Source organism: Phacochoerus africanus, chromosome 1 (genome assembly GCF_016906955.1).
Source record: "Phacochoerus africanus isolate WHEZ1 chromosome 1, ROS_Pafr_v1, whole genome shotgun sequence".
Lineage (NCBI taxonomy): Eukaryota > Metazoa > Chordata > Mammalia > Artiodactyla > Suidae > Phacochoerus > Phacochoerus africanus.
This window is the reverse complement of record NC_062544.1, coordinates 59,156,895-59,184,027: the sequence shown is the minus strand read 5'-3', so window position 1 is coordinate 59,184,027 and position 27,133 is coordinate 59,156,895.

Below are 27,133 nucleotides of genomic sequence, written 5' to 3'. Positions count from 1 at the left end.
ATGAAATGGACACCTGGGCCTTTGTCTGAAAGCTATGCTTCTAACGACTCAGTCTTCTTGAGGTGTCCCTCTCCCTTTCTGAAGGATGAACTCTTTGACTTTCTTATTTTCAGTCACTTCCTGTCACTTACTGCCTTGTTGTCATCCTCCCTCGGGCCCCACTTCCCTCTGTTCCTTTCCTTGTGTTCATTTACCTTTGCTTCTTGGTTGCATCGCTCTTGAAGTTCTCATTTCCTCCTTGGTATTTCAACACCTCCACTTGCACCTTCAACTGACCAGTTTTCTGATTTTCATAGGTTGCTATGAGGGTTGAGATGAAATATACAAAGATTCCAGAAGAATGGTGTATAATAAGCACTCCCTAAGGGGGAGCAATATTTTACCTTAATATCATTCCATTTGTTTCCTTATCTTTCTCTTGTTCTGCCAAAGGTTCTATTTTTGTTCCATGTGCTTTTTTTGAGTGCACTTTATTTTTTTTTATTACTCAATGAATTTATTACATTTATAGTTGTACAATGATCATCACAATCCAATTTTATAGGATTTCCATCCCACACCCCCAGCGTATCCCCCCACCCCCCAAACTGTCTCCTTTGGAGACCAGAAGTTTTTCAAAGTCCGTGAGTCAGTATCTGTTCTGCAAAGAAGTTCATTGTGTTTGTTCCATGCTCTTTTAACAAACTCTTACTATCTTCTCTCACCGAGCTCTCATTCGATTTTGAATGCACTCTCCATGTGTATCCTCTTTGCAGACCTCGCATAACTGGGACAAGCTGCTCTTCCAAGAGATCGCTCACCTCCCTGATAAGACATTATTTCAAAAATTTCACATTATACATCCCTCCCAGAAAAGCTGCATTTTATAATAGCTATGTTGTAGGAACTAAGTACTTTAGGCAACACCGTTGTATTGTAAACACCAATTTTAGCCCTCTTTTGGTACTTTCAGAGTTTATGGAATATTCGTTTCTAAAGCTTTTAAAAGTACAAATCTTGAAAAAAATGGGAAATCTTTGAAAAAAAAAAAGACATTCAGAGCAAAATTTGAGACGAAGGAGATAATCAAAATGAGTAATGACATTTTTAGTTACAAATTTATCTTTATAAAGTAATCAGAGAGAGCCATTTCAGATATTTGTCATATTGGGAAGATAGGCTGATTATCAGTTATTCTAACACCTGATGAGGTAATAAGCATTTAAAAAAATCTTCATGAAGGTTAAATGTGTTTAATATTCAGATGAGGTTGGCATTCAAAGAAATTTATGACTTGGGCTATATTTGAGAAAAAAGAACACAACACCCAAAGTACATGTTGACTATATTTAGTTAAGTAATATGTTATAATCCACAGTAATTTTACAGTCCCTAGTCCTAGTTTGCCATCCTAAATGTTGTAAATGGGATAAATGTTCTACATAGATTGTTTGAGGCTGACTAAAGACAGGACTTTGTGTGTACCGACTGCCACAAAGATGGTTTCAGTGGAGGACCAGAATAGGAATGACACGGTTTAGAATTTCACAACAATTATTTTCAAAAGCAATGCCATTTCCTTTTCCAAACTGCAAAGCAAAACAAAACAAAACGGTGCTACTCTTGCTGAAATGCTTTTGCCACCTGTCTTTAACTCTCGATTACTAGCTATATTTTAGCTTCTCAATTAGTATCTAGAAAAAAATATGTATATGCCACCAAATCAGAAAATAAATGGTTTTACCTGATATAAAAGCATTATAACCTGTGGGAATAGGAAGTTTGTTAGATGTGCCTACATGGAATTGAAAAAAAAAAAATCGTGAAAAATGAAACTCAAGAGAGGCTGGAGGAGTTCCCGCTGTGGTGCAAAGCAATTAGCAGTATCTTGGGGTTGCTGGGACACAGGTTCTATTCCTGGTCTGGCACAGTGGGTTAAGGATCTGGTGTTGCCACAGCTGTGGCTTGAATCTGAGTCCTGGCCTGGAACTCCATATGCCACAAGGTGGCCAAAAAAGAAAAAAAAAGAGAGAGAGGCTGGAAAAAAATAAGGAAGTACTTCACCCCATGTGCCATGACAAGCTTGGCCCTGGACCAGTCTTCTAGAGAGAACCTTTAATATGGTTGCAGTTTGGGTGTTTCTCCAGCAACAAGACTCAAAGGCTGTATTTATTATTAATGATATCATTGTGACCACAGAGTACTTTCTACTCTATTGATTGATTTACAGACGATAAAAACCCTGCTTGCTGTATGACAGAGATGAACATAGTAACCAAACCCTTTGATTCAACTGTGGGCCACTTGGAACATTCAAAGAATTTCTATGCCCTGGCCACAGAAACTTAACTCTGTTAGTTTTTTGTGGGATCTATTTCAATTTTGAAAGAAATCCAATTTAGAAATTCTAATAGATTTTATTTTAAACCAATCTTTAAGCTAGCCATTTGTACCTCACTGGACCAAACTCTGGGTTACTTTACTACCTAAAATATCATAATGTTTTCTTCAGGAAGGTTATAATGGGTGATGAGAGGTGAAAGTTTGCATGTGTGGACTTGAACCAGACTTCCTGGTGAAATTTGGGCTCCATCTTTCTTTGTGATGTGGGTAGGTTAGGTAACCTCTCCATGTTTCACTTTTCTCATTTCTGGACCACCTAAGCCTGGGTGGGTGTTAAGAAAGTAAAATTTGACATGATGATGTGGTACCTGGTATGCAGTAAGTGCTCCATAAATGTCACTTGATATGGTGAGGATGCCTTCAATAATCTCCCTGGAACTCACTTAAGAGAGCATTCACCATGCAGGGTTGCAATTGCTCACTTAACTGTTTCCCTTCCTAGACCGTAGGCTCTAAGAGGGTGGGAACCACGTATGTCCAATTTCTTGATGGATCATCAATGGATCCCAGCACCTACCATATTACCTGGCACTTAGTAGCTTCTTATCAATAGTTTTCAGTGAAGGAATAATGGCCACATGGTACTTTAAGGAAAATGATTTAGTCATCATGGGGCTCTGGGAAAGTCACCCCACCTCTTTGAGACATATATCCATATATCCAGTTATAAAATGAGGATGAAAGATTTGAGACAGCTCATGTGAAAGTGTCTTTTAAAGTTTTATTTTAATTTTCCAAAGGTGGGGAATAGTTAAAAAGGGGAAGTATGGCAAAGTGGAAATAGATAACAATGATTCACTTCCAGGAAGGTTGTGTGATCTAGTAGAAGACAATCGTTGCTTAATCCTGAAGCTCAGGCCTGTAGTGGCCCAACATGCAGTCATCTGTCAAAAGACTTGCAAACCTCAAAAAAAAAAAAAAAAAAAAAGACTTTTTAAACCTTAAAAATCTTTAGATAATCCCAGATGGAAGGCTATTCAGATTCAGATTACTCTGAAGGACAACTCAGCATCCTCCGCAGCATCCACTGTTCAATAAGGAGAAGCTGGGGCTCATGCTCAGGCTACTTGGCATGAAGATGGACATGTGTCAGGTTTATCAGGGGATGTATTTGCACGGTGTGTCTACTCAGCAGATGTCATCATAGCTTTGTGACATTTACCCCTGGGAAGCTCTAAGCCCGTGAATCGAACAGACCTATTTTTTCCCACTCCCAAATCCCTTCAGCAAGATGGACAGACTGACTCCCATCTCTTTAGCGGTACTTGGGCTAAAGTGATGTGACCCTTGGGTGATGTGACCCTTGGGTGGGGGAGGGGATGACAGTCATTGGTTATTGTAATGTCACTGACTATTATTGTATAACCCTGATGTCTTGAGGCCATCTTCTAAATTAAACACAAGATTAAAGAGGAAAATGTTACAAATAAAAATTCTGGTTAAAAACAGAGGTGTTTGCTCTTCTCGGCAACATAAATATTGTTAACACCGTTCTCCTGGACAACTTCACCGAATTTATTCTTCGTAAGTCGAAGTATAGAGCACACACATTGTTAATAGTAGACTGTGGTCCCCCAGGAAGCAGAAGATAGTTGTAAAATAAAATATTTCATAAAAACAAACAAAAAGAGTTGACTTAACACTTGTCAGTAACCCACTTAAATGTCCAATTGAAGTAATAACACTCCACTGCTGCACTTACATAGCATACTTATATCCTGACAAAAGCACATTTGAGGAAAACAAAATGGTAAATAGCTTGAAATGCTGCATAAGTTACAGCAATCTACTGTAATGAAAACTCGCTACAATATTGAACTTCATACTGAAAATTCATTCTTACTTTATAACACTTCTCGTGAACTCTGACAACAGCACTTTGCTCCAAACAAGGGAAGAAAAATCTTTCACCTTCTGGAAAAAAAAAAAAAAAAAAAAGCCCTTAGAAACAAAATTTAAAATACAAACCATGATCTCCTTACTGGATAAAGCATGTAATTTTCCTCCTTAGGTGCATGGATTTAAAACAGCTGCCAAGCCTACTTAATTATGGGCCCTTAGAGTCAAAATAGAAATGATGGATTTTCATTTTGATAGCAACCACATTGGAGTGTTTATGTAGCAAGTATGGGTAATTATTCCAGTTCTTATTGAAAATTTTCTCCAGAATTGGTTGCATATTGTTTATGAAAGGCTGTGATCTCAATACACAGCATTTCAGGGTCCTCTTTTTTTTTATGAAACTTTTCTTTGAAATTAAAATGTGATCTCTCGTCTACAGATATACAAGCATTAATTCCATCCTTGGAGAAAGACATGTACTAAAGTGTCGATGGGAGAATATTTTTATGTTTCAGGGCAGAGGTCTGAAAGGAAAATGTCCTGTTCATTAACTCAGGGGGTCACTTTTATGGCCTCTACTTTTCATTCCAATTCTTCCTTCATTGTGACGTACTGAAGCCAGGGCAATGGTTCTTGAAAGAGGCCCTTCATTTACTAAATGGAAGGGAAGGGAAGGGGGCACCCACACTCTTATCTGCTGATCTGAATTGGTTTTCTGAGTAGGGAATAAGGCAAAACTTCAAGCTCTGAAATTCAAAGCTATATAAACAACAGTTTTCTACCAGGACAGCGCTTGCATATTTGGGAAGTATCTTCTTTTATCTTGGTTGAACATCACAATAATAATAGAAGGTAGGTAGGAAAGACATTCTTATTTCTTCATTTTATTTCATTATTTTTAAATTATTATTATTATTTGTCTTTTAGGGCCACGACTGTGGCATGTGGTAGTTCCCAGGCTAGAGGGTCAAATCAGAGTTGCAGCTGTCACAGCCACAGCAATACGGAATCTGAGCCATGTCTGTGACCTACATCACAGCTCACAGCTCCTTAATACACTGAGTAGGGCCAGGGATTGAACCCACATCCTCATGGATTCCCCCCCTCATAGTGGGGTTCGTTAACCATTGAGCCACAATGGGAACTCCAAGACATTCTTATTTCTATTTGAACTGATACAGAAACAGAGTCTTGGGGATGTTAGATGCTTTGGCCAAGTCAAACACTTACAGCACCTTGGGAGCCAGAATTCAGGGCTCAGACCTTCTAGTGCAGAATTCTTTGCAGTATAACCACTGCTACTGGTATCCAGATGGAGGGGAATGGAGGAATCCTGAAGCTCCCAGAAGAAGGAAGGCTCACAAGAGTCTGTTCTAGGGCTGCCAGGTAAAATACAGGACACCCATTTGAATATGAGTTTCAAATAAATAACCAATATGCTTTTTTTTTCTTTTTAAAGTTGCACATGCAGCATATGGGAGTTCCCAGGCCAGGGGTTGAATTGGAGCTGCAGTTGCAGCCTATGCCACAGCCACAGGAACACCAGATCCAAGCTGCATCTGCAGCCTATGCTGCAGCTTCTGGCAATGCCAGATCCTTAAACCACTGAGCAAGGCCAGGGATCAAACCGGTATTCTCATGGACATGATATTGGGTTCTTAACCCACTGAGCCTCAACGAGACCTACCCAAGACATTTTTTAATGGGAATATTATGGAAGGATTTATATGTATTTATTTATTTTTCTTGGTTGGGTCTATGGCATGCAGAAGTTGGTGGGCCATCAAACCCTAGCCATAGCAGGGTCAATGCCAAATCCTTAACTATAGAACTCCATTAATACAGTTTTTAACATAAGTATGTCTCATAAAATTTTTAGGACCTACTTATACTAAAAAATTAAGCATCATTGGTCTACAATTAAAATTCAACTGTGCATTGTTTTTTTCTCTCTAAATCTGTCAGTCCTATCTTGTCTCCCCTCCCTGGGTAACCCAGATTACAAAGCTGCCCATGCCAACAACTCACTGTACAACCTAGTGTTATGGGTTGTGTTGTGTCCCCCTAAGAGGACACATTGAAATGTAAACCCACAGGATTTCAGAATGTGACCTTGTATGGAAACAGAGTCTTCAGAGTGGTCATCGAATTAAAATGAGGTCATTAAGGGTGGGTCCTAATCAGTGTGACTGGTGTCCTTATAAAAAGGGGATACTTGAACACAGAGACAGACAGGCACAGAGAGAAGACAATGTGAAGACATACAAGGAGGAGACGGCCATGTGACTGGAGCGAGGCTTCTACAAGCCAAGGAATGCCAAGGGTTGCTGGCAAACAGCAGAAGCTGGAAGGGGCAAGGGCGGATTCTCCCCTGGAGCCTTTAGAGGGCCCATGGCCCTGCTGCCATCTTGATTTCATACCTCCAGCCTCCAGAACTATGAGACAATAAATATCTGTTGTAAGCCACCCAGTGTTTGGTACTTTATTATGACAAGCCTAGGAAAGGAATACACCTAGCATAAACAGGCGTATGATTTACATCTCTTACTTTCACATTCTCACAGGCCAGCAGTTCTGAGGTGCTTCTGGCATGTACTTCCTGTCTATCTTCTCCTTTGGGGACCTATGTGGATGCGTAAAGATCTACGCCTCACGGTAAGCACTGCAGCCACCATACATCACTGTGACTGTATAGTTACTGCTCCATCCGAGGTCTTCCTGGGGCTTCTGGTTCTTCTCACTTTCTCTACCCAGATATCCTTGATTACATTCCCATTTGAGAACATCCACAAGGGGTAAATGCCACATTAACCAGTGAGGGTTACTAAGGGATTGCTTGGTCACAAATCCAATCAAGTTCTGATAAGTTTTAAAATATTCAATATCCGGGAATGGTGTGATCGGAGCCCTAGGAAGATGTGAAATGTGGCAGCAAAAACTAGTATGGATGCTTTCAGTGAGGACAGCTCTCCCAGAGACACGCTCAGTGTTGTAGCTTCACTTCTGCCCTGTTGTGAGGCCCATCCGCCCAAGAGTTCAAAAGAGCTGAACAAATTGCCTTGTGTGGGGCCCCAGGAGCCAAGCCGTGACTTGGATTGCTTTGTTCATTAAAAGCTTGTTTCCCTCTTTTCTTCTCCAGTGATGCTTAATAGAGAGGGAGCTTCTTTTGAAGTTAGCGCATGGCCAAAAACACAACTGGCATACTCGCCTTCTGATGCCCCTGTCCTCTTGTCACCCTGGTATCACAAAATGACAAATAGATGGAGGAGCACAATGTTTCATTAAATTTATACAAACATGTTGGTGATTAGGGACATTACAAACCCTAAAGACTGCCAAATCCCATAGAGTCATTCATTCTACAAAGAATCCTAAAGTTAAAAGAGATATGAGCTTCACCCTCTGGTGGAGATAGTTAGACTATCAACTTCTTGATGCTCATCCATGAACAGACAGCTCATGCCCTTGACTTAGCTTTTGCTGTTCCTCTACTTGTTCTGCAACTCTTCTCCATCATTCTGCAGTCAGGCAGAATAGCACTTCCTTGGGGGCCTTTCTGAACACACTTCCTCTCTTTTTCCATAACTCTCTTTCTTTGTTACCCTGTTTGATTTCAGTACAGTTTTCATTTAGAAAATTCTCATTTGTATATTTTGCTACATCTCTTTGTCATCTCTCTCCACTGGAAGAGAAGGCTCCATGAAAGCACCTGGCTGGCCCTCCACCTGCATTGGTTGAATGAATGAGTGAGTGAATAAATGAATGAATGAATGAATGAATGAATACTACCTCTGTGACTATGGTCCATAGTCAGTTCTCTTATCTGTAGAATTGGGACAATATTGGTCTCATAGTAATGTTATAAGAATGAAATGAGGTAATAATTCTAAAGACGGGGACTTACATCCTTTATCTATCTTGATTCTATAAGCATTTCTTTACTTAGGTCCTAAAATATCACCGTTGTTCTTTTAAGAAAAGAATCAAGTTCCAGAGAGATGAATTAACTTTCCAGGGGCTATAGAGCTAGCAAGTGTTAGATCCAATATTTGAACCAAGGGTTCTAGATTCTAAAACTATTTTTCCAAACTGCTGACAGCTTTATAGATAAATTCAATGTGAAAATCTCAAGGTTGTCCAAGTCTGAATTTTGTTTCTTCCATCCTGACTCCTGTCTAAACTAAGTTTTGTCTTAGTATATAACTTCTGGTGACTGGAAATAATGAGAGAAATCCAAGGGCTTGGGATCAGCACATTTATGGGGAAAAAAGGAGAGAAAATATATGAAGCAAATGCCTATCATATACTATTTCAAAATACATTTTCAAAATTTGCAAACCCTGTTAAATTTGACTATAAGGGAGGGGATGTAGGTAAGAAATAATGTGACAGGAATATAATGTGGGAGTTCCTGTTGTGGTGCAGTGGAAACAAATCCAACTAGTATCCACGAGGACGTGGGGTCAGTCCCTGGCCTGGCTCAGTGGGTTAAGGATCTGGCATTGCCTTGAGCTATGGTGTGAGTTGCAGACATGGGTTGGATCTGGCGTTGCTGTGACTGTGGTGTAGCCTGGCAGCTGTAGCTCTGATTCGACTCCTAGCCTGGGAACGTCCGAATAGTACAGGTGCGGCCCTATATATATATGTATACATATATATACACACACACACACACACACACACACACATATATATATATATAGTGAATGGTATAGGAAATACAGTCAATATTTTAGAATAGCTTTGTATAGAGCATAGTCTATAAAAATACCAAATTACTATGTTGCATCCCTGAAACTAATACAATGTCAACTGTATTTCAATAAAAGAAAAAAAAAGCTGTTGAATATTCTGAAGTGGAAAGTTGGATTGTGATGATGATAAGATAGTTCAATGTCTCTTACACACACACACACACACACACACACACCCTTCTTACGTTCTTAAAATTCATCATAGAAATGAAGAAAAGGAGATAAAAGAGCAGTAACAGGAGATTGAGGAAAAGAACATTGATAAACGAGGTTAACAGGGCCGACAGATATTTCTGACTCTCAAAAAATTAATCCCCTTCTTAGTTAATATTTTCATTCCTGGAGTGTTTTTGTCTCTTTGAAAATATTAACATAGCATGTGGTTTTGTGAAGAATAAACGGAGACGACCTAGAAAGCACTTCGAAAGTCATTAACTACTGTATGAATAGTAAACATATAATAAGGTTAATAGCTTCAAGGATCCTATCTGACCTGCGGTGCCTTAAAATAAGTGTTATGAAACCAGGAGAGCCAATAAACTGGCAAATGGAAAAATAAAAGATATGTGTATGATTTTGTAAATGTTTGGCCATATTCTAAAGTTAAGGGAAAACCCTGCCTTTGCTCTCTGAGCCTAAACATTTGTTGAAGATTCTTCTTCTGGATGAAGCACCTGTGTTAGGCTTTTAAAGGGCTAATTTAGACAACTAATAGTCATTCTGCAACATCAGCCAGCACTTTCATTACTTTAATTTTAACATTAAAATATAAAGGGATAGAGAACAAGGAATTAATTTCCTCTAAAATAAGCTATCTAAAAAATGAGAAGGAACAAGTTGGTCAAAAGATAATAAAATGAAAGTTTCTCTTATTTTAAAAATTAATTCCTCATGAATTAGAGGAGAAAAAATAAACTCCATAGGCCTATGATACTAATAATTTGTGAACTGTGCTGAAAAATCATGTCGACTCCCTTCATTCATTCTTTCAATCTAACTTTGTGTTCCTGTCGTGTCCCCTAAAGAGTTGGAGGTATATCAGATCCATTAAGTGAACTGTGTCTTCAATGTTTAAGAAGAGGAAAGGTGAGCTCTTTCTTGTGATTCATACTGGCCTCCTTGCAGCTTCTTAAAATTCCGGGCATGCTCTCACCTCAAGGTCTTTGCACCTGCAAAACACTCATCCACTTCCTGCACATCCACCTGACTCACGCTCTCATTTTTAGGTCTTTGTGAGACCTAAAGTCTCTAGTTTACAGACTACACTCCAGACATTCCTTGACGGAGCCCTTTAGCTATTTCCATGCTTCCTCAAGTCACGCCACACATCCATTAACTTCCACCCCCTTATCTTTCTTTCTCCATTAGGATGTCTTATCACTTAACAGAGCCAATGTGCCCTTTCTTTTTAAAAGTTGCCTTAAATAGAGGGGCAAGGAAATTTTGTCTGGTTTTGCACTGCTGGAATTTTTTGGATATAACATTCTTGGCTGGTTTATAATTTTGTTTATTTATTTATTTAGCAGCTGCACCCACAGCATATGGATGTTCTGGGACCAGAGATAGAATCGGAACTGCAGCTGTGGCAATACCAGATCTTTAACCCACTGTGCTGTGCTGGGGATTGAACCTGCGCCTCTGCAGCGACCTCAGGTGCTGCAGTCAGATGCTTAACCCCCCGTGCCATGGCAGGAACTCCAATGTTATGTGTTTTAAAGCCTTGGTGAATCCCTACCTCATAGAGTTATGTGGTAATTAAGATAATTTAAGTAAAGAGCTTACAACAGTGGCTAGCACTTATTATGACTATTATTTTATTAGAGCCAGACCTGTATGCAATATAATATATCAGGAAGAATCAGGGAAATCTTGAAATGGGAAAAAAAAAAAACTGACTGGATTTCTCAGGTTATCTGTGACATTGTGACATTCACTGTTTTTGAGCTATTTTATAGCTTTGTAAATTGTAGAAAACTGTAGTAATGCAAATTATTCTTGTTCATAGAAATACAAATGGTTTTGCCCAGAGGTGCAATTGATTAAGACTCTCTTGACACTGACCAGTTGTACAATTGTGAAGGAATTCATCTCAGCATTTCCAATTGCCTGTGTATGGGTTTGCTCTTTGGATTTCCCTTTGAATAGCTTGTGACTGAATATCCTTATTAATTAATAGTTTAAACAAAATTTTTGACATGTATTTCTTTTATATCTTATGAGGATTATGATTTTATCTTTTCAATATTCTTTAATAAATACAGAATTTCTGTTGTAAATCATGGATTCAGTGAGCAACGAGTCATTTTTTTATCAGTTTTCTCTGTAAAATCCCTCCAGGCCATTGTGCAGGGGAATCCGCAGGTGGATTACACATTCCATCCTGAATTTTAGGACATGGAGCCCAACACCTGGCTTGCTTAAAAGAAATGTATTTTTATCTGGGATCAAGTCTTTGAAGTGTCTGGACTGCTCTTAAAACCATCTCTGTGAAATACATGATGTTGTTGTTGTTGTTGGTTTTTTTTAATTTGGTTAAAATCATTGATTTCAATGAAGTCTGAAATGAAAGGCAGATGATAAACTCCACATGGCATAAAGCCTCCAGAGCTTCTGCAGTGGTAACCTCCAAATGTGTTAGGCTTGAGGCATCGATCTGTTGCATAACTCTCAACTTCCAGTTTTAACAAAGCAGGATGCAGTCACCACAGCTGTCAAGCATTTTGCATACTTTGAGAGAAGATTCTAGAAACTTTCCTGAGATGCACACCTGCCTTTTCAGAAGTTTGCAACCTACACAAAGTGCCCTGTAGGAACATGAACAGGTAGCCAGTTGATCCACTGACAAGAGAAGACAAGAAAAGCACAGGGTCCCTGGCATCTTACTGCAGCAATGAGGTTAAAACGTCTTCTGGCAGGAAAAGAAGGAGGTGAGCCATGTCTATTCATGTTTCCTCCTGCCCAGAGAGTCAGAAGCCTGGATCACAGTGCCATTGCTTAAACATATACTTCTTTCTCCACACTTGAACCTGTGTCTAATTCTACCATGCAAGCAACTTGAAAGGCAGTCCCATAGATTCTACTGTAATTTGACCCAATAGTAACAGTAATAAACATTCACTTATCACTCTTATCTTTTCTATAAGCCCCTCAATAACCCCATAAGATAAGAACTTATTTCCAATTTATGCCTGAGGTTCAGAGCTTCAGTAATTTGTCCAGTGTAGTTGAAACACTCAGGAAATAACAGAACTGGGATTCGGATTCAGGCAGCCCAATTCCAGATCAAGAATAGCTTGACCACGAATTCCACTGGCCACAGGGAAAAACTTAACCACCAGAAGTTATAAAATCAAATCTAAACATTAAAAAGTAGAACTCACTGGGATAAATCACATACAGAGAATAAAAGAGAAAGAAAACATAGTGTGTCCTCTAAAAATCTTTTTCCTCAATTCATTTAAAGGCACTATTTTAATGGACAATGAATAGCAAGAAAGAATCCAGACTGCTTGTGTCATTAAAAAATCACCTTAGAAACAGCTCAGAATTCTCATCAGCAGTATTTAAATATGGCAGTTGATACTAAGAGTTAAGTTGGTGAACATATGTGAGAATAAGCCACTGTCTCAAGTACTATACATGTGCTAACACATTATTCATAAAATCCCTGTGAAGCAGGCATTGTTATTCCCATTTTACAGATGAGGAACTTGAGATGCACAGCTCATACAGGCCATTAGAGACATAGCTTAGATCGGAGCCCTGTAGTCCGACTTGAGTCTATGTGCCAGACCACTATGCTGCTCTCCCTTTAAAGAATCTTGAATGGGAATTTGGGGTTAATAGATGCAAGCTATTGCCTTTGGAATGGATAAGCAATGAGATCCTGCTAGGTAGCACTGTGAACTATACCTAGTCACTTATCATGGAGCATGATACCATGAGAAAAAAGACTGTATGTATATATGTATGGGTCACCTTGCTGTACAGTAGAAAATTGACAGAACATGGTAAACCAGCTATAATGGAAAAAAATCATTACAAAATAATAATAATAAAAATAATCTTGAATGTTGTCTATTTTCCCCTGAAAGTGCCATTAGCAACAGTTTTCACAGCCTAACCATGAGCTCAATATTTATGTCTGAGTGCATAGAGAAGTTTCACATGCCATATGTTGTTTGAAATAATATCCCTTTAAGGAAGCAGGGCTGTTACTAGAATCTCTGTTTCACAGATTTAAAAAAAATGCAAAGCCGGAAAGAATAAGTCATTTGCCTGAGGTTAGGCTGCTGAAAGAAAGGCAAGCATGAAAAATAGAAACCAAGTCGGCTTGCTTCTGGTCTGCATTATTTTATCTCTTAAATGTAGCTAACAGCAGTATAGCTGTATGACTAGTTTCTCGAACAATTACATCCTATTTCAGGGAAACTGCCTCGTTGCCAAAAGCTGGAGGAATAAATCTGTACACAGGGTTGGTTGCGGAAACCCACCACAAACATAAATACATGCATTAGTCAAAGTTAAGAACATACCCTAGGAGTGACTTAAAGATGAATGGAGATAAAGAGTGGGTCTACTTACCGGGCAAGTTTCTAGGTCTTTTCTAATTAGGGAAATGTTTCCCAAATTTCATCCATTCACCTACCTTTGTGATTTTTTCCTTATAATTGCATCATTTAGGCTGGTTTACATAATCTACATTTTTCAGTAGCCTCACGGATTTGATTTAGCCCAAGCAATACAATCTGAAATTACAGGCTTGATATGAGAGTTATATTTTTTCAGGCATGCATTAGGACAAATGCAACATTATATAAAATATTCATCTGTAAACCCCTAACATCATCTTGTATAAAAATGAATTATTTATTGAGCACTTGCTAGATGCCAAGTACACTTTAAACAACTTTACATACAGTACCCATGTAATTCTTATAATTATAAATAGGTATTTGTATTATCCCCATTTTACAGATGAGGAAATTGAGGCAAAAAAAATTTTGGTAGGCTGCCGAAGAACACAGAGCTGGTCAGTTGCAGAGTTAAGAGTGCATGTGGTCTGGCTTCTGAACCTGGGCTTTTAACAATGGGTGGCCTCTATTTTGGATAAACTTGAATTATGTGAAAAGAAAACAAAAACACTCCTGCAATTGTGTAGCATCCTTGGACAACATCATGACTCAAAAAACCCAGGTTCCTATGTGAGAACTGATAGTAGCAGAGTTTCTATGATGGAATATGTAAGGGAAAGGATACTTTATGATTGTATGGGTCCAAACAAACTGATGCTTAAAATTTATTGTGGGGAGGGATGGAGAATTGGTGTTTTAAGCCCACTCCCCAAGAATATACCACTGACTTGAAGCCAAGGAACAAGTGAAAGTTTGAGGTGGACTAGGCAATGGAGAAGAATGGAACACAGGAACACAAGATTTCTTGAGCCCTGTCATGCTTTTAGAGTGTGTTTTCCCAGATGTTAAGACACTAAAGCTCCCTATCTTCTTGATACAGGTCATTGAGCTGGAGGGAAATTTTAAATTGCACAACACTTAGTATAGAAATGTGGGGAGAATTCATTATGACAATCAGGAGCAGACTGGGAGAATCAGAGCTGGTTAAATACTCCATAAACATAAAGTTGAGCCTTAGCTAAAGGGCAGAAGAATCTAAGGTTTTGCCAATCCTCGTGCCTTGTGATGGGGTGGGGTGGGGGCACTGGCTGCTAAATTTTTAGAGTGATATTGGGAGTCTCCAAGGGCATGTTGAAGCTATGATGTAAACCTCTGCTACATTTCTCTTCCAGCTTTCATGTCATCATAAAGTTAAGCATGCTCCTCATTTGAATTCTAGACATAGAGGCTGCAATAGATACACAAAAAAGGGGATTCCCAAAATGTCACCTATGAAACTAGCATTCTGTTTCTATCTAGCTAATATCTTCACTGACTTATCCCTATATTTGCCACTTATTTGTATGTGTGTTCTCTATATGTGTGAACATGAACATGGGGTAATTTTCAAGGACTGAAACAGCATTATTTAGTTAGTTTAATTACTGCACTAGCTTCCTATCAATGTTATCATCATCTCCGTTTTGTTAAGGAATATAGGCTGAGAGGTCTGATGACTTGCTCTCAGCTAGAAAATAGCAGAATTGTGATTTGAACCTAGATCTATGGCATTGATAAAAGACAACCACAAAATCTTTTTTAACTCCTTCTCTTGAGAGATGGAGTCTAATTTCCCTTCCTTGAGTGTGGGCTACTCTGAGTGACTTTCTTGATAAATAGAAATGAATAAAAATGCAGCATCTGTTTTGGTTGTCGAGAAATCTTGCTGTCATAAAATTCCTTTTCAGGACATTCCCTGTTGGAAGCCAGCCACCATGCTTTGAGGAAGCTCAAGGGGCACTGTGGAGAGGTTCACGTGGACATTAATTGCAGCTGCAGCTGACAGTCTTGGTTGAACGACCAACCAAGATAAATAGCCAGCACCAACTTGCCAGTAATGCCATTGATTCATCCTAGCGACTTTCAGCCTAGGAAGGGTTAGGGCTAAAGAGCAGTTAGGGAACTGAGAACAATGGTTACACTGCCAATTTCAAATCTTAGGAAATAAAGGGGGAAACATGTTACAAACCCATGACCTGAGTGAAGAGCAGGGGATCGGGAAAGTTTAGAAACATCTAAGAAATTGCTCAATCATCTTGCTCTTGTCCAACTTCTCTTTAATTCTCTCTGTATGTGTCTCCCCTTCCTTCTCTGAGCTGTGTGTCCCCATTCCATTTTCCTGGCTCTAACCCATCCTTGGTCTGCAAGCTTTTTCCCAGTGACGTTTGTCCTTTCCATTTTTCACCTTAACCCAGTGACAATTCCCAAGCAATTGCAGTATTGTTCATATAATATTCACTGAGTGATAATTTTTCTAATTTTTAATTCTTCAATGGTTATCTAAATGTAAAATCACTAAACTAAATTATTATTTACTTCTCTATGTCAAATAATTTCAATACTTTCTTTTTGCCTCAGGCCCACTACTTATATAATGTTTTAGATTTTATTGCTTAGTTAGCTTTTATTTTTAAAGTCCCCCCCAATACAAGAGGGCATTAAATACTGTGTCCTTTCTAGGAAGATAAACTTCATTAATTGTTAATTTGGGAAGACATGATTTAAAATAGTGAAGAGCCTCAATTAAACATGTACATAACATTATTTTCATGAAGTTTAAAATGTTAGAGAATAGTGTAACTAGGCCAACACTCTCACTTAGTAGAGGTCTTTAGAAACCTGATTTATAGAAATGATAATACGTATGAGGACATGTAATAAAGCATAAAGGATAAAAATTTACTCACCGGACACTTCCTCAAAGTTTTCTGAAGAAAAAAAAATTCGGGGGGAGTTCCCGTCATGGCGCAGTGGTTAACAAATCTGACTAGGAACCATAAGGTTTCGGGTTAGATCCCTGGCCTTTCTCAGTGGGTTAAGGATCCAGCGTTGCAGTGAGCTGTGGTGTAGGTTGCAGACGTGGCTCGGATCCCACGTTGCTGTGGCTCTGGCGTAGGCCGGTGGCTACAGCTCCGATTCGACCCCTAGCCTGGGAACCTCCATATGCCACAGGAGCGGCCCAAGGAAAAAAAAAAAGGCAAAAAGACAAAAAAAAAAAAGAAAAAAGAAAAAATGATTCAGACTGAAAGTACTATGCTTCTCAGTGACGACTTATGTGCTAAGGTATTAGGAATAAAGGCAAAGAGCCTGGAGCTGCTGGTCGTCCATCTGCCCTAGAGGGAGCCCATGTGGCCCTTAGGAGTGAGCAGAGCATGGGGAAGTTATTTGCAGTAGAGAGGTAAGGCTGCCATAGTGCATAGTCTTCCTCCATGACAAAACTCAAGGCAGACATAAATGTGAGAAAATCATTGAAAGTCCTAATGCCCATGATGTGAGCTAAATACCTTGCTTTATGGTCTAGGAATTCATCTGGAATGATCCATTTGTGAACTCTGTGGTGTTATCCTAAGGGAGGGGGCTTCAGGATAAACCCTCACATAGATTCTTCTTATTTCACTAGTAAAAAGTCTGGTTTAAATGTGAATCCTGTTTTGCATTTGAGTTATGTGGTGGTTTTTTTTTTTTTTAATAAAAAGAAATAGATTATTCAGCCAAATCTCAATCATTCACATCAGGTGAAGCCTGAGTTTAGGTTTGTCTTTTCACTTAGGACAGAGACATTTGAATAAAAAAAATCAAAAGGTGATTTGACTACCAAGTGGAAAAACTTTTTTTTTTTTTGAAAGAAAGCCTGCGCAGCAAACAAAATGACCCTAACCTATGTACCTGTATGTATGTATGTGCTCAGCTTGTGTATGTGTTCAATAAATATCAGTTAAACTAAATTTGTTGAAATTTGTAATACATGTGAGCTGCACTCTGAATTGTAGAAAAGCTTCAAAGAGTCATTATGTCACATGCAGTATAAGATCAACTCCATCATACCCCGAGAGAGATTCTAAATATTCAGAAAATTTTCTTGAAATTTTGTTTTCTTTTGTGAGGAATTATAGCTTCATTGATTTTAGCACACAAAACTGACCTCTTCCCTACTCCACAATTTAAGAGTGTGCCTCAGGAAAGCTGTCATTAAATAGTCAAAGAATAATCAGAGGGTTACCACAAAGAAGTGCATAATAGTAGGCTTCAAACTCAAAATGCCCCAGACTGAATTTGTCATGCCCTCCCCAATCCCTTTTTTAATTTTTTTAAATGTGCCTCTTACATTGAGTCCACACTTCTAACTGGTTGGCATATAGAAGTCTTATAATGGGTTTTATTTATACACAATCAAGTTGATCATGAAACCCCCTTTTTCCTGGATTTTATCCCTTAATTTCCATTTCCTTGATTTAGAGGCTCATCATCCTTTTTTCTGTTTTGTTTTGGTTTTTTTTGTTTTTTGTTTTGCTTTTTAGGGCAGTACCTACAGCATATGGATGTTCCCAGGCTAGGGGTCCAATCAGAGCTATAGCTGCCAGCATACACCACAGCCACAGCAATGCAGGATCCAAGCCTCATCTGCAACCTATACCATAGCTCACGGCAACACCGGATCCTTAACCCATTGAGTGAGGTCAGGGATCAAACCAGCAACCTCATGGTTACTAGTTGGATTTGTTTCCTTTGCACCATGATGGAAACTCCAAGGCTAGTATTATACACAGATGCTTCGGAGAGATTCCTTTAGTCCAGTTTCACTCCTCTGGCAATCAAATGTACCTCTTGCTTTTTTTGTTTTTTTTTTTTTTTGGTCTTTTTAGGGCTACATAGGGAATTTCCCAGGCTAGGAGTCATATCAGAGCTGTACCCTCCCACCTACACCACAGCCACAGCAACGCCAGATCGTAGCCGCCTCTGCAACCTACACCACAGCTCACAGCAACCCTGGATCCTTAACCCACTGAGCGAGGGCAGGGATCAAACCTGCATCCTCATAAATACTAGTCAGATTCCTTTCCCGCTGCGCTACGACGGGAACGCCTACATCTTGCTTGTTAAAATCTTGATTTCATCATGTTATTCCCTACAACCTTGAGTTGCTCCCTATTTCCCAGCCCATGATGTTTCAATCCTCTGTATGGCATTCAGGTATCTCCACTGCATTTACATGCACAATCATCTCTGTTGATTATTTATTATAGTTGTCCCATAGTATCTACAAGAGATTGATTCCAGGACCCCTTGTGGATACTAAAATCTGTGGAAGCTCAAGTCCCTTATATAAAATGGTGCAGTAGAGCCACTCCTCTGTTTCTGTGGATGTGGAATGTGGGTACAGGGTGGACTATACTCCTCACCTTGGAATCCTAGATATTTGTAAGGCTAGGCATCCTTTTTCTACAAACACACTACACTTCTTCCTTATACTGTAGGTTAGATCACTTTGTTTACAAACAAATTCAACTCTGTCTCCATTTTTCTCTCCTTCAAAGACAAACTCAAGTCCTGCCTTCCTTCCTGATCCTTCCAGCTCTTACCTCTCTCCTTGGCGTGAACACTGCCATGAGGACTTACACCACCATAGCATCCATAATTCCAACGCATGTATCCATCTGTGCGTGGAGCCCCACAATCACTTAAAACACTAGCACCAAGAGCTGAAGCTCCCATCTGTGGCTGGACTCCTTCAGGAAACCCTAATCCTGAGGGTAAAATTTCTTCAGGTGTCTCTATCCTAATAATGTAGCCTGGACACAAGATGAGCCATTTTCCCAATTCTGAAGCTCCCTCATGCAACATCTGGGTTTCTGTGTCTTTTTTTTTTTTTTTTATTAAATGACCTGCAGCTCTTCATTGCTTCTGAAGTCTTTTCATTAGCTCATATCTCTGGAATCTCACTTGGGGTCCTTGTTTTAGAACTTAAACTATGTGTGGGAAAGGGGAAGGATCCAGCTTCTTGAGGTCCTTCTAATGCCTGTCTCTCCTTTCATTCTCATTGATCCTCCTAAATTTCTGAGCAGGTATTCTTAATACAAAGGTCATGGATAGATCTGTAGACCATTGATTATCTGTGTATGAAATTGTCTAAAATTTTATGGATAGACTTTCTACAACTTCCATTGGATTCTCAAAAGAACCAACATTCCCCAGAGATTAAAAATTACTGCTCTATAAGTTCCCATTGTGGCTCAGTGGTAACAACCCATGAGGATATGGGTTTGATCCCTGGCCTTGGTCAGTGGTTTAAGGATCCAGGGCTGTCATGAGCTCTAGATTGCAGATGCAGCTCGGATCCTGCTTTGCTGTGGCTGTGGTGTAGGCCAGCAGCTGCAGTTCCAATTGTGGCAGCCTGGAAAATTCCATATGCCACAGGTGCAGCCTTAAAAAAAAAAAAAAAAGACCCAAAATGAAACTACTGTACTGCTCTATAACTTTATACGTCCTGGTCCTGGTCAGGCCCCATCCCCTGAAAACCTTTTCATTTTCTCATCTTTCCTCATGATCAGAGTCAATCTTTGCATCAAAACCTATGCTTTTGCAACTGATATGAAATAAGGTAATTCATTCATTGGTCCAAAAAGTAGAGTGCCTACTTTGTGCTAGGAATTATTCTTGGCATTGAAGATAAAGCATGAAATAAAATGGATACAAGACATTTTATTAGCCGAATCCTTAGTTTGTATAAAGTACTTTGTTAAGTGATTATCTTCTTTTTAAAAAATTTTTGCATCCAAAAAACCCCCAAAATGCCTATCCATCCCACACCCTACTCTTTCCCCTTGGGAACCCCAAGTCTTCTCTCCTTAGCCATGATATGTTTCTGTTTTTGTTTGTTTGTTTTTGTTATTTTTAGATAGGATCATCTGGTCCATATTTTAAATTCCACAAATAGGTGATATCATGTAGTATTTATCTTTTTCTTTCTGGCTGACTTCACTTAGTTGAGAGTCTCTAGAGCCATCCCGAAAATGGCATTTTTGGTCTTTTTTATGGCTGAGTAATATTCCATCACATATATGTACAACATCTTCTTAATCCACTCATCTGTCAATGGACATTTATGTTGTTTCTTTGTCTTGGCTATTGTGAATAGTGCTGCTATGAACATAGGGGCAGTTCTCCCCTTTATCCTCATGCTTCTGGACTCTTGATCTCTTATCAGCGTTCTTTCATTTTCCACACCCTCCTTCATGTTTCATCTTTACCAAGAGGAGAATAACAGGTCCTACCAGCATAATATCAGCCAATTAAGTCAGCAGCACTATTTTTAGCCAAGCTTCATTAAAGACTCAACACAAGGCCAGACTCTGTTAGTCATAATGTCTGAGCAAAACTGCAAATTCCTTTCTCATTCATTTTAATCAAATGTATTTACATATTTTTACAATTGTCTCTGCTTATGCGGGGACAGTCTTTTCTGCAGCTTAGTCAGGAAGTTACTTGGTTAAGTGTTCATGTGTTCAAATAAGTTTAGCTCTTACCTGTACCCACCTATAATGTGGTTTCTTTATTTTCTTTTTCCTCCTCCTCTTCTTTTTAATTGCAGACATCTCCCATTTATATGTTTCTTCCCAGTAGAGTTAGATATGCTATTTCCATACTGAATAAATATTTGTTATGTTGGTTAGACAGTACATGGAAACTACCATACTTTTAAAATTGTAGATTTCCTTTTATAGACTAAATGGAAAAAAAGATATTAAAATCACTTTCAGTCATGAATATATTTTTAGTCATGGATATATTTCAGTTCACATAATAAATATTAGCTTGGGAGTTGCCCTTGTGGCTCAGCCATTAAAGAATCTGACTAGCATCCATGAGGATGGAGGCTCAATTCCTGGCCTTGCTCAGTGGGTTAAGGATATGGCATTTCTGGGATCTGTGGTGTAGGTCGCAGACATGGCTCGGATCCTGTGGTGCTGTGGCTGTAGCGTAGGCTGGCAGCTATAGCTCTGATTCGATCCCTAGCCTGGGAACCTCCATATGTCCTAAAAAGCAAAAATAAATAAATATTAGCTTGGTTTTTTTGGAGGTCTTGGTACTGGGCACTAGATAGAGATTGTTTTTTTCACTGGGAGGACTGAGAGTCACAATACTACCCAGATCTTCTTTGACTTACAATGATATTACATCCCAATAAACCCATCGTAAGTTGAAAATACCATGAGACAAAAATGCATTTAATACACTTAACTTGCAGAACATCATAGCTTAGCCTCACCTACCTTAAATGTGCTCAGAACACTTATGGTAGCTTACAACTGGGCAAAATCATCTAACACAAAGCTCATTTCATAACAAAGTGTTGAATATTTCATGGAATTTATTGAACGTGAAAAACAGAATAGTTGTAGAGTACAGGATGGTTGTAAGTGTATCAATAATTTAGCCTCATGATCACATGGCTGACTGGAAGCCACGGGTCACTGCCATTGCCCAGCATCATACTGTATTGCATATTGCTAGCCTAGAAAACAGCCAAATTCAATATCTGAAATGTAGTTTCTACTGAATATGTATTTTGCACCATTGTAAAGTCAAAATATCCTAAATTAATGATTGTAAATGGGGCTCTGCCCAAAAATGCCAAAAATATTTCTGAGAGAGGCTGAAGTCTTGTCTATTTGCCCAGTGTCGATCCTCTCTTAAAATTGATACATCTTTCAGTACTGCTCTCCTAAGACAGAACCAGTGATAGAGGTACAATTCCAGCCTGCTGTAAGAAACTATCAATTACATATGGATTATGACCACATCACTAATCCACATTGGAAATTATATGTGCTTACAGAGCTAATATACCCTGGATACTCTTTTCATGAACACATATCAGTAAAATATTAACCCACAAACTCATGTATATGTACAGCTTCCTTGTATTCCAGAAAAATTTACTTTTTTTTTGTCTTTTGTCTTTTTAGGGCCACACCCACAGATTATGGAGGTTCCCAGGCTAGGGGTCGAAACAGAGCTATAGCTGCCAGCCTACACCACAGCCACAGCAATGCCAGATCCGAGCCACATCTGTGACCTACTCCACAGCTCACAGCAATGCCGGATCCTTAACCCACTGAGCGAGGCCTGGGATCGAACCTGTGTCCTCATGGATACTAGTCAGGTTCTTAACCACTGAGTCACAATGGAAACTCCTAGAAAAGTTTACTTCTTGATCATGTCTAAGATTTATTTATTCACTCATAATCAATAGTGCATGAACTTGAACAGGTGTAATCTGATGTGGAGAGGGTATATTTTGCATACCACACATGCAAGCGTCTGTAGACACCCCCCCACACACACACACATACAATAACCAGGAGATGTAGGCATTTCTGAAAAAATCTATTGACATTTATTGATTTCCTATCATATGGCCAGCACTATCCAAGTTATGTGGGCTCATGATGACCATCACCTTAAAAGAGTTGTTTGAACACTACGACTTATTTATACCAATGCCCAACTGAAGGACACCTTCCTGTCTTCTCAACCCCAGTTCCCGCATCAATCACCTCTAAGATGATCTGGCACTCCTTGCGCCTCCACTTGGGGAAAGAGACTGTGTCATTAGGCAAACAAAGAAGTCATAGCCTTGGTCCATCAGTGGCACCATAAGTAGCAGCAAACTCTTACTGGATGAATATCCCAGGAATCATTACACTTCGCTGTTCAGGAGAACATGCTCTTGAATCAGATACCTGGATTTGAAACCCAGTTCTATTTCTTAGATATGTTATTTACCTAATCTCAGATTTGGTTTCTTCCTTTATGAAATGGGGACAATGATAGTTCTTATTTTTTTATAGTTTTTATAAGGATTAAAAGATATAAAGCTTGTAGAATGCTTAGTTTGGCATAATATCTAACACAAGATAAGTGCTTATTAAATTAAAAATACTATTACATTAGTTATTACGTATTGATTTAAGAGTCCTGCTTCTATGCACAAACTGTGTTAAGAAAACAACAGAAATTCAGCTATATCAATGTTCTGTCCAGCCTCGGCTCCATCATGAGGCCCTTGAATCACCATGAATCACCAAGTATTCATCTTGGATTTCACATTGCAGGGGTTACTCTTTGAAAGTTTTCTTTACCTGTGAAGTCTGTGGTCCTTTATCTTCTATTTTCATTCCGCTTTTAAAATGGTTAATATCCAACATATATAAACAGCTTATACAACTCAACATCAAAACCCTAAAAACCCCACAAAACATGAAGATTTGAACAGACATTTTTCCAAAGAGAAAATGAAGATGGACAACGTGCACATGAAAACATGCTCTGCATCATCAGGGAAATCAGGGAAATGCAAATCAAGACCACAGTGAGATATCATCTCCCTCAGAATGGCTATCGTCAAAAAGAACACAAATAACAAAAGTTGGCAAGGATGTGGAGAAAAGGGAACACTCATACACTGTTGGAGGGAATGTAAATTGGTTGCAGCCACTGTAGAAAACAGTATGGAGATTTCCAAAAAACTAAAAATAGAACTACCATGTCATGGTGTATATATAGCCGAAAACAACAACAACAAAAACCCTCTATGTCAAAAAGATACATGTGTGCCTAGGTTCATAGCAGCATTATTTACAACTGCCAAGGTAGTGAAGTCACCTAAATGTCCTGATGAATAGATAAAGAATATATGGTATGTATATATATATATGGTATGTATATATATATATATATATATATATATATATATATACAATGGAGTATTACTTGGTCATGAAAAAGAAGAGAATTTTGCCATTTGCAGCAACATGGATGAATTTGGGGGACATTATGCTAAATGAAATAAGTCAGACAGATAGAGACAAATACTTATATGTGGAATCTAGAAAAAAACACAACAAACTAGTGAATAGGACAAAAAAGAAACTGACTCACAGATACAGAGAACAAACTAGTGACTACCAGTAGGGAGAGGGAAGAGGGAGGGGCAATATATAGTTAGGCAGAACAAAGATATTATTAAGAGATTGTATGAAACCATGTGTGTGAATCTTTTGAAAATTGCAAAGCACTATAAAATTTAAAGAATCTTTCATTCAATGATGAATGAACAGAAAAAGAAAAGAGACTATCACAACTTTAATAACCTATAATGGAATATAATTTGTAAAAAATACTGAATCACTGTGTTATACATGCAAAACCAACACTGTACTGTAAATTAACTTTAATATTGCACAACAATATTAAATAAATAAATGAATAAGTGAAAGCAATTTAAAAATCATTCAAATGTACACTTTAAATGGGTAGATTGTTTGTCATGTGAATTATATCTCAATAAATTTGTTTCCAAAAAAACAATAAAATACATAAATACAGATTATAATGTTGAGTTTATGGCTGGATAGCTCTCTTAACAACACCCAAAACCAGATAGCTTGGTTACCTTACTTGATTTGAACTCTGATTTGAATATTATGAAGGATTCTCTTGAAAGCACAAATGTAGGGCATAACGTTCTTTAAAAAAATAAGCACCAAATATTCCATGGTTCTGTGTGACTATATGTGTGTATGTATTATTCACAGTAAATAATTCACATACTAAGGTGTCCATCAGTATTGTCCAACATGACGGCTTTTTATGAGTTCAGGTATATTTTCAATTTCAAGGGTATTAAAGTATTGAAGATATCCTTCTCTCTGCCTCCAACCAATCCACCCAGTATCTTCCAGCAGCCTTCTTTAGATGGTAGGGTCAATTGCTATGATGCATTTCAGGCAGTGAGACAGGAAAAGGGCACTGGCAGCTAATCCTTCTATAAAACAAGAATTTACCAGATTAACCTGTTTTATAGTTACATTCGAATGTTTTAGGATCAAGCCAATGATGGCCATAAGATAACATGGATAGAGAGCATAACTATATTTTACACTATGCATAATTTCACACATACACAAGCACGCTTCGCATGATGAAGGTTAACTATAGCTGCCAGCCTACACCAGAGCCACAGCAACGAGGGATCCGAGCCACGTCTGCAACCTACACCACAGCTCACAGCAATACTGGATCCTTAACCCACTGAGCGAAGCCAGGGACCGAACCCACAACCTCATGGTTCCTAGGTGTATTTGTTAACCACTGTGCCACAACGAGAACTCCTCTGGCTGGGTTCTTGCTTATCTTTTTCATCATCAGACGCAATATTATGGAAAAACATTTAGAACAAAACTGTGAGCTATTAAGTGTTCCCACTTGAGTATTTTGCAGCCAGTACATTCTTTTTCAGTCTAAGTGTTGTAGGCAGAAACATGACTCTAGAGTCATTCTAAATTTAGTTAAACAGTCAGCTGTCTAACGGGTACTTTTCTAAGACCTTTTAACGGATCAGCATAACCCACTGAGACCTCATTAGAATGCTGTCACTAAATGCCACATGGTTGTTTCTGGTGGATTTCAGAGGAGCCGGGGATACCTAAATTTCAAGTTCCATTCCCTTCCAGCATCGTTATTTCCTGAGAGGGTTGATACTTTGACTTTTACTACAACCAACAGGAAACTGTCAAGGCTCTTTAGACTCACCTCAAAAGCTTCCCATTCCCTGGGACTGAGTTTGGGACCTTGGCCTTTTCCCAGGGCACTTGGGTGCAGAATATTTTGAAGGAAGAAAGTGAACTATGAAGAGGCAAAACCTTGACATTTAAAAAACATGCAGCTTCATTTAGCAAGATGACAACGGTTGTTGCTCCTTCAGTCCTTGTTTCTCTGTAATGTTGGAAATGTCAGCAAGGGGCTAAGAACCTGGGTTGTAGGATGAATGGGCAGCTGCCACAGAGAAGGGAGGGCTGTTGTGGTATCAGCAACAGCAATGGCAGTGGCAACACAATTTTTGCCATTTCCTGGTCCTGCTTTCAAATATCTGTCTTCTTGGATACTATCCAACAGCAGAGTCTAGCATCCTGGCCTCCAAAGTGGACTGGCAAACATGTTGAGTCTAACCCTGAAAACAAGACATCCAAAAATCTGGGGTGAAAGACAGGCCATAACCTAACCATACAGACTAGATCTGGTGGCAAAGACTCTGGTTAACTGGCTTCACAAAAAGAGAGAGTTGAACTGCAGTGCTGCAGGCAGGAGGTATAGACAAAACCCTGGCTCAGTTCAGTGAGCAGCAAGCTGGTTCTGAGCTTAAGGAGCTGGAACAGAGCAAAAATGGATGATGACTGGTGGAGTAATTGCTGAATCACTGAATCAACCTGATGTGACCTGGACCTTACTTACAGTGTCATGTTACCCTAAAGGGCACAGAACTTGGGAGGACAAATAAGAATCTGTGCTGCAAAGATTCCAAAGACATCATCTTGATGCAAAGGGGAGAGGAGAGTAAATATTGAAAGAATGATAAAGATACAGCCCATAGCAGTTACCTGCCTACTTGCAGACAGACAAGACATGCTGAAAGTATGTGAATGACTATTACCTCTAATGACAGAACAAAGCAAAGAGATTCCTCTATTGTTTAATTCTTCCCCAGCCACCCAGTCAAATCTCCCCTTTCTGCTGGGTTCTAGGACCATCCACTTGCTTGGGTAGCTTTTAGGATTTAGCAGTATAAACCCTCTCTTAACTTCCTTTGCCTATTTTTAAATTAGTCCATTTCCACCCTTTCCCTTTGGCTTTTTGATACGC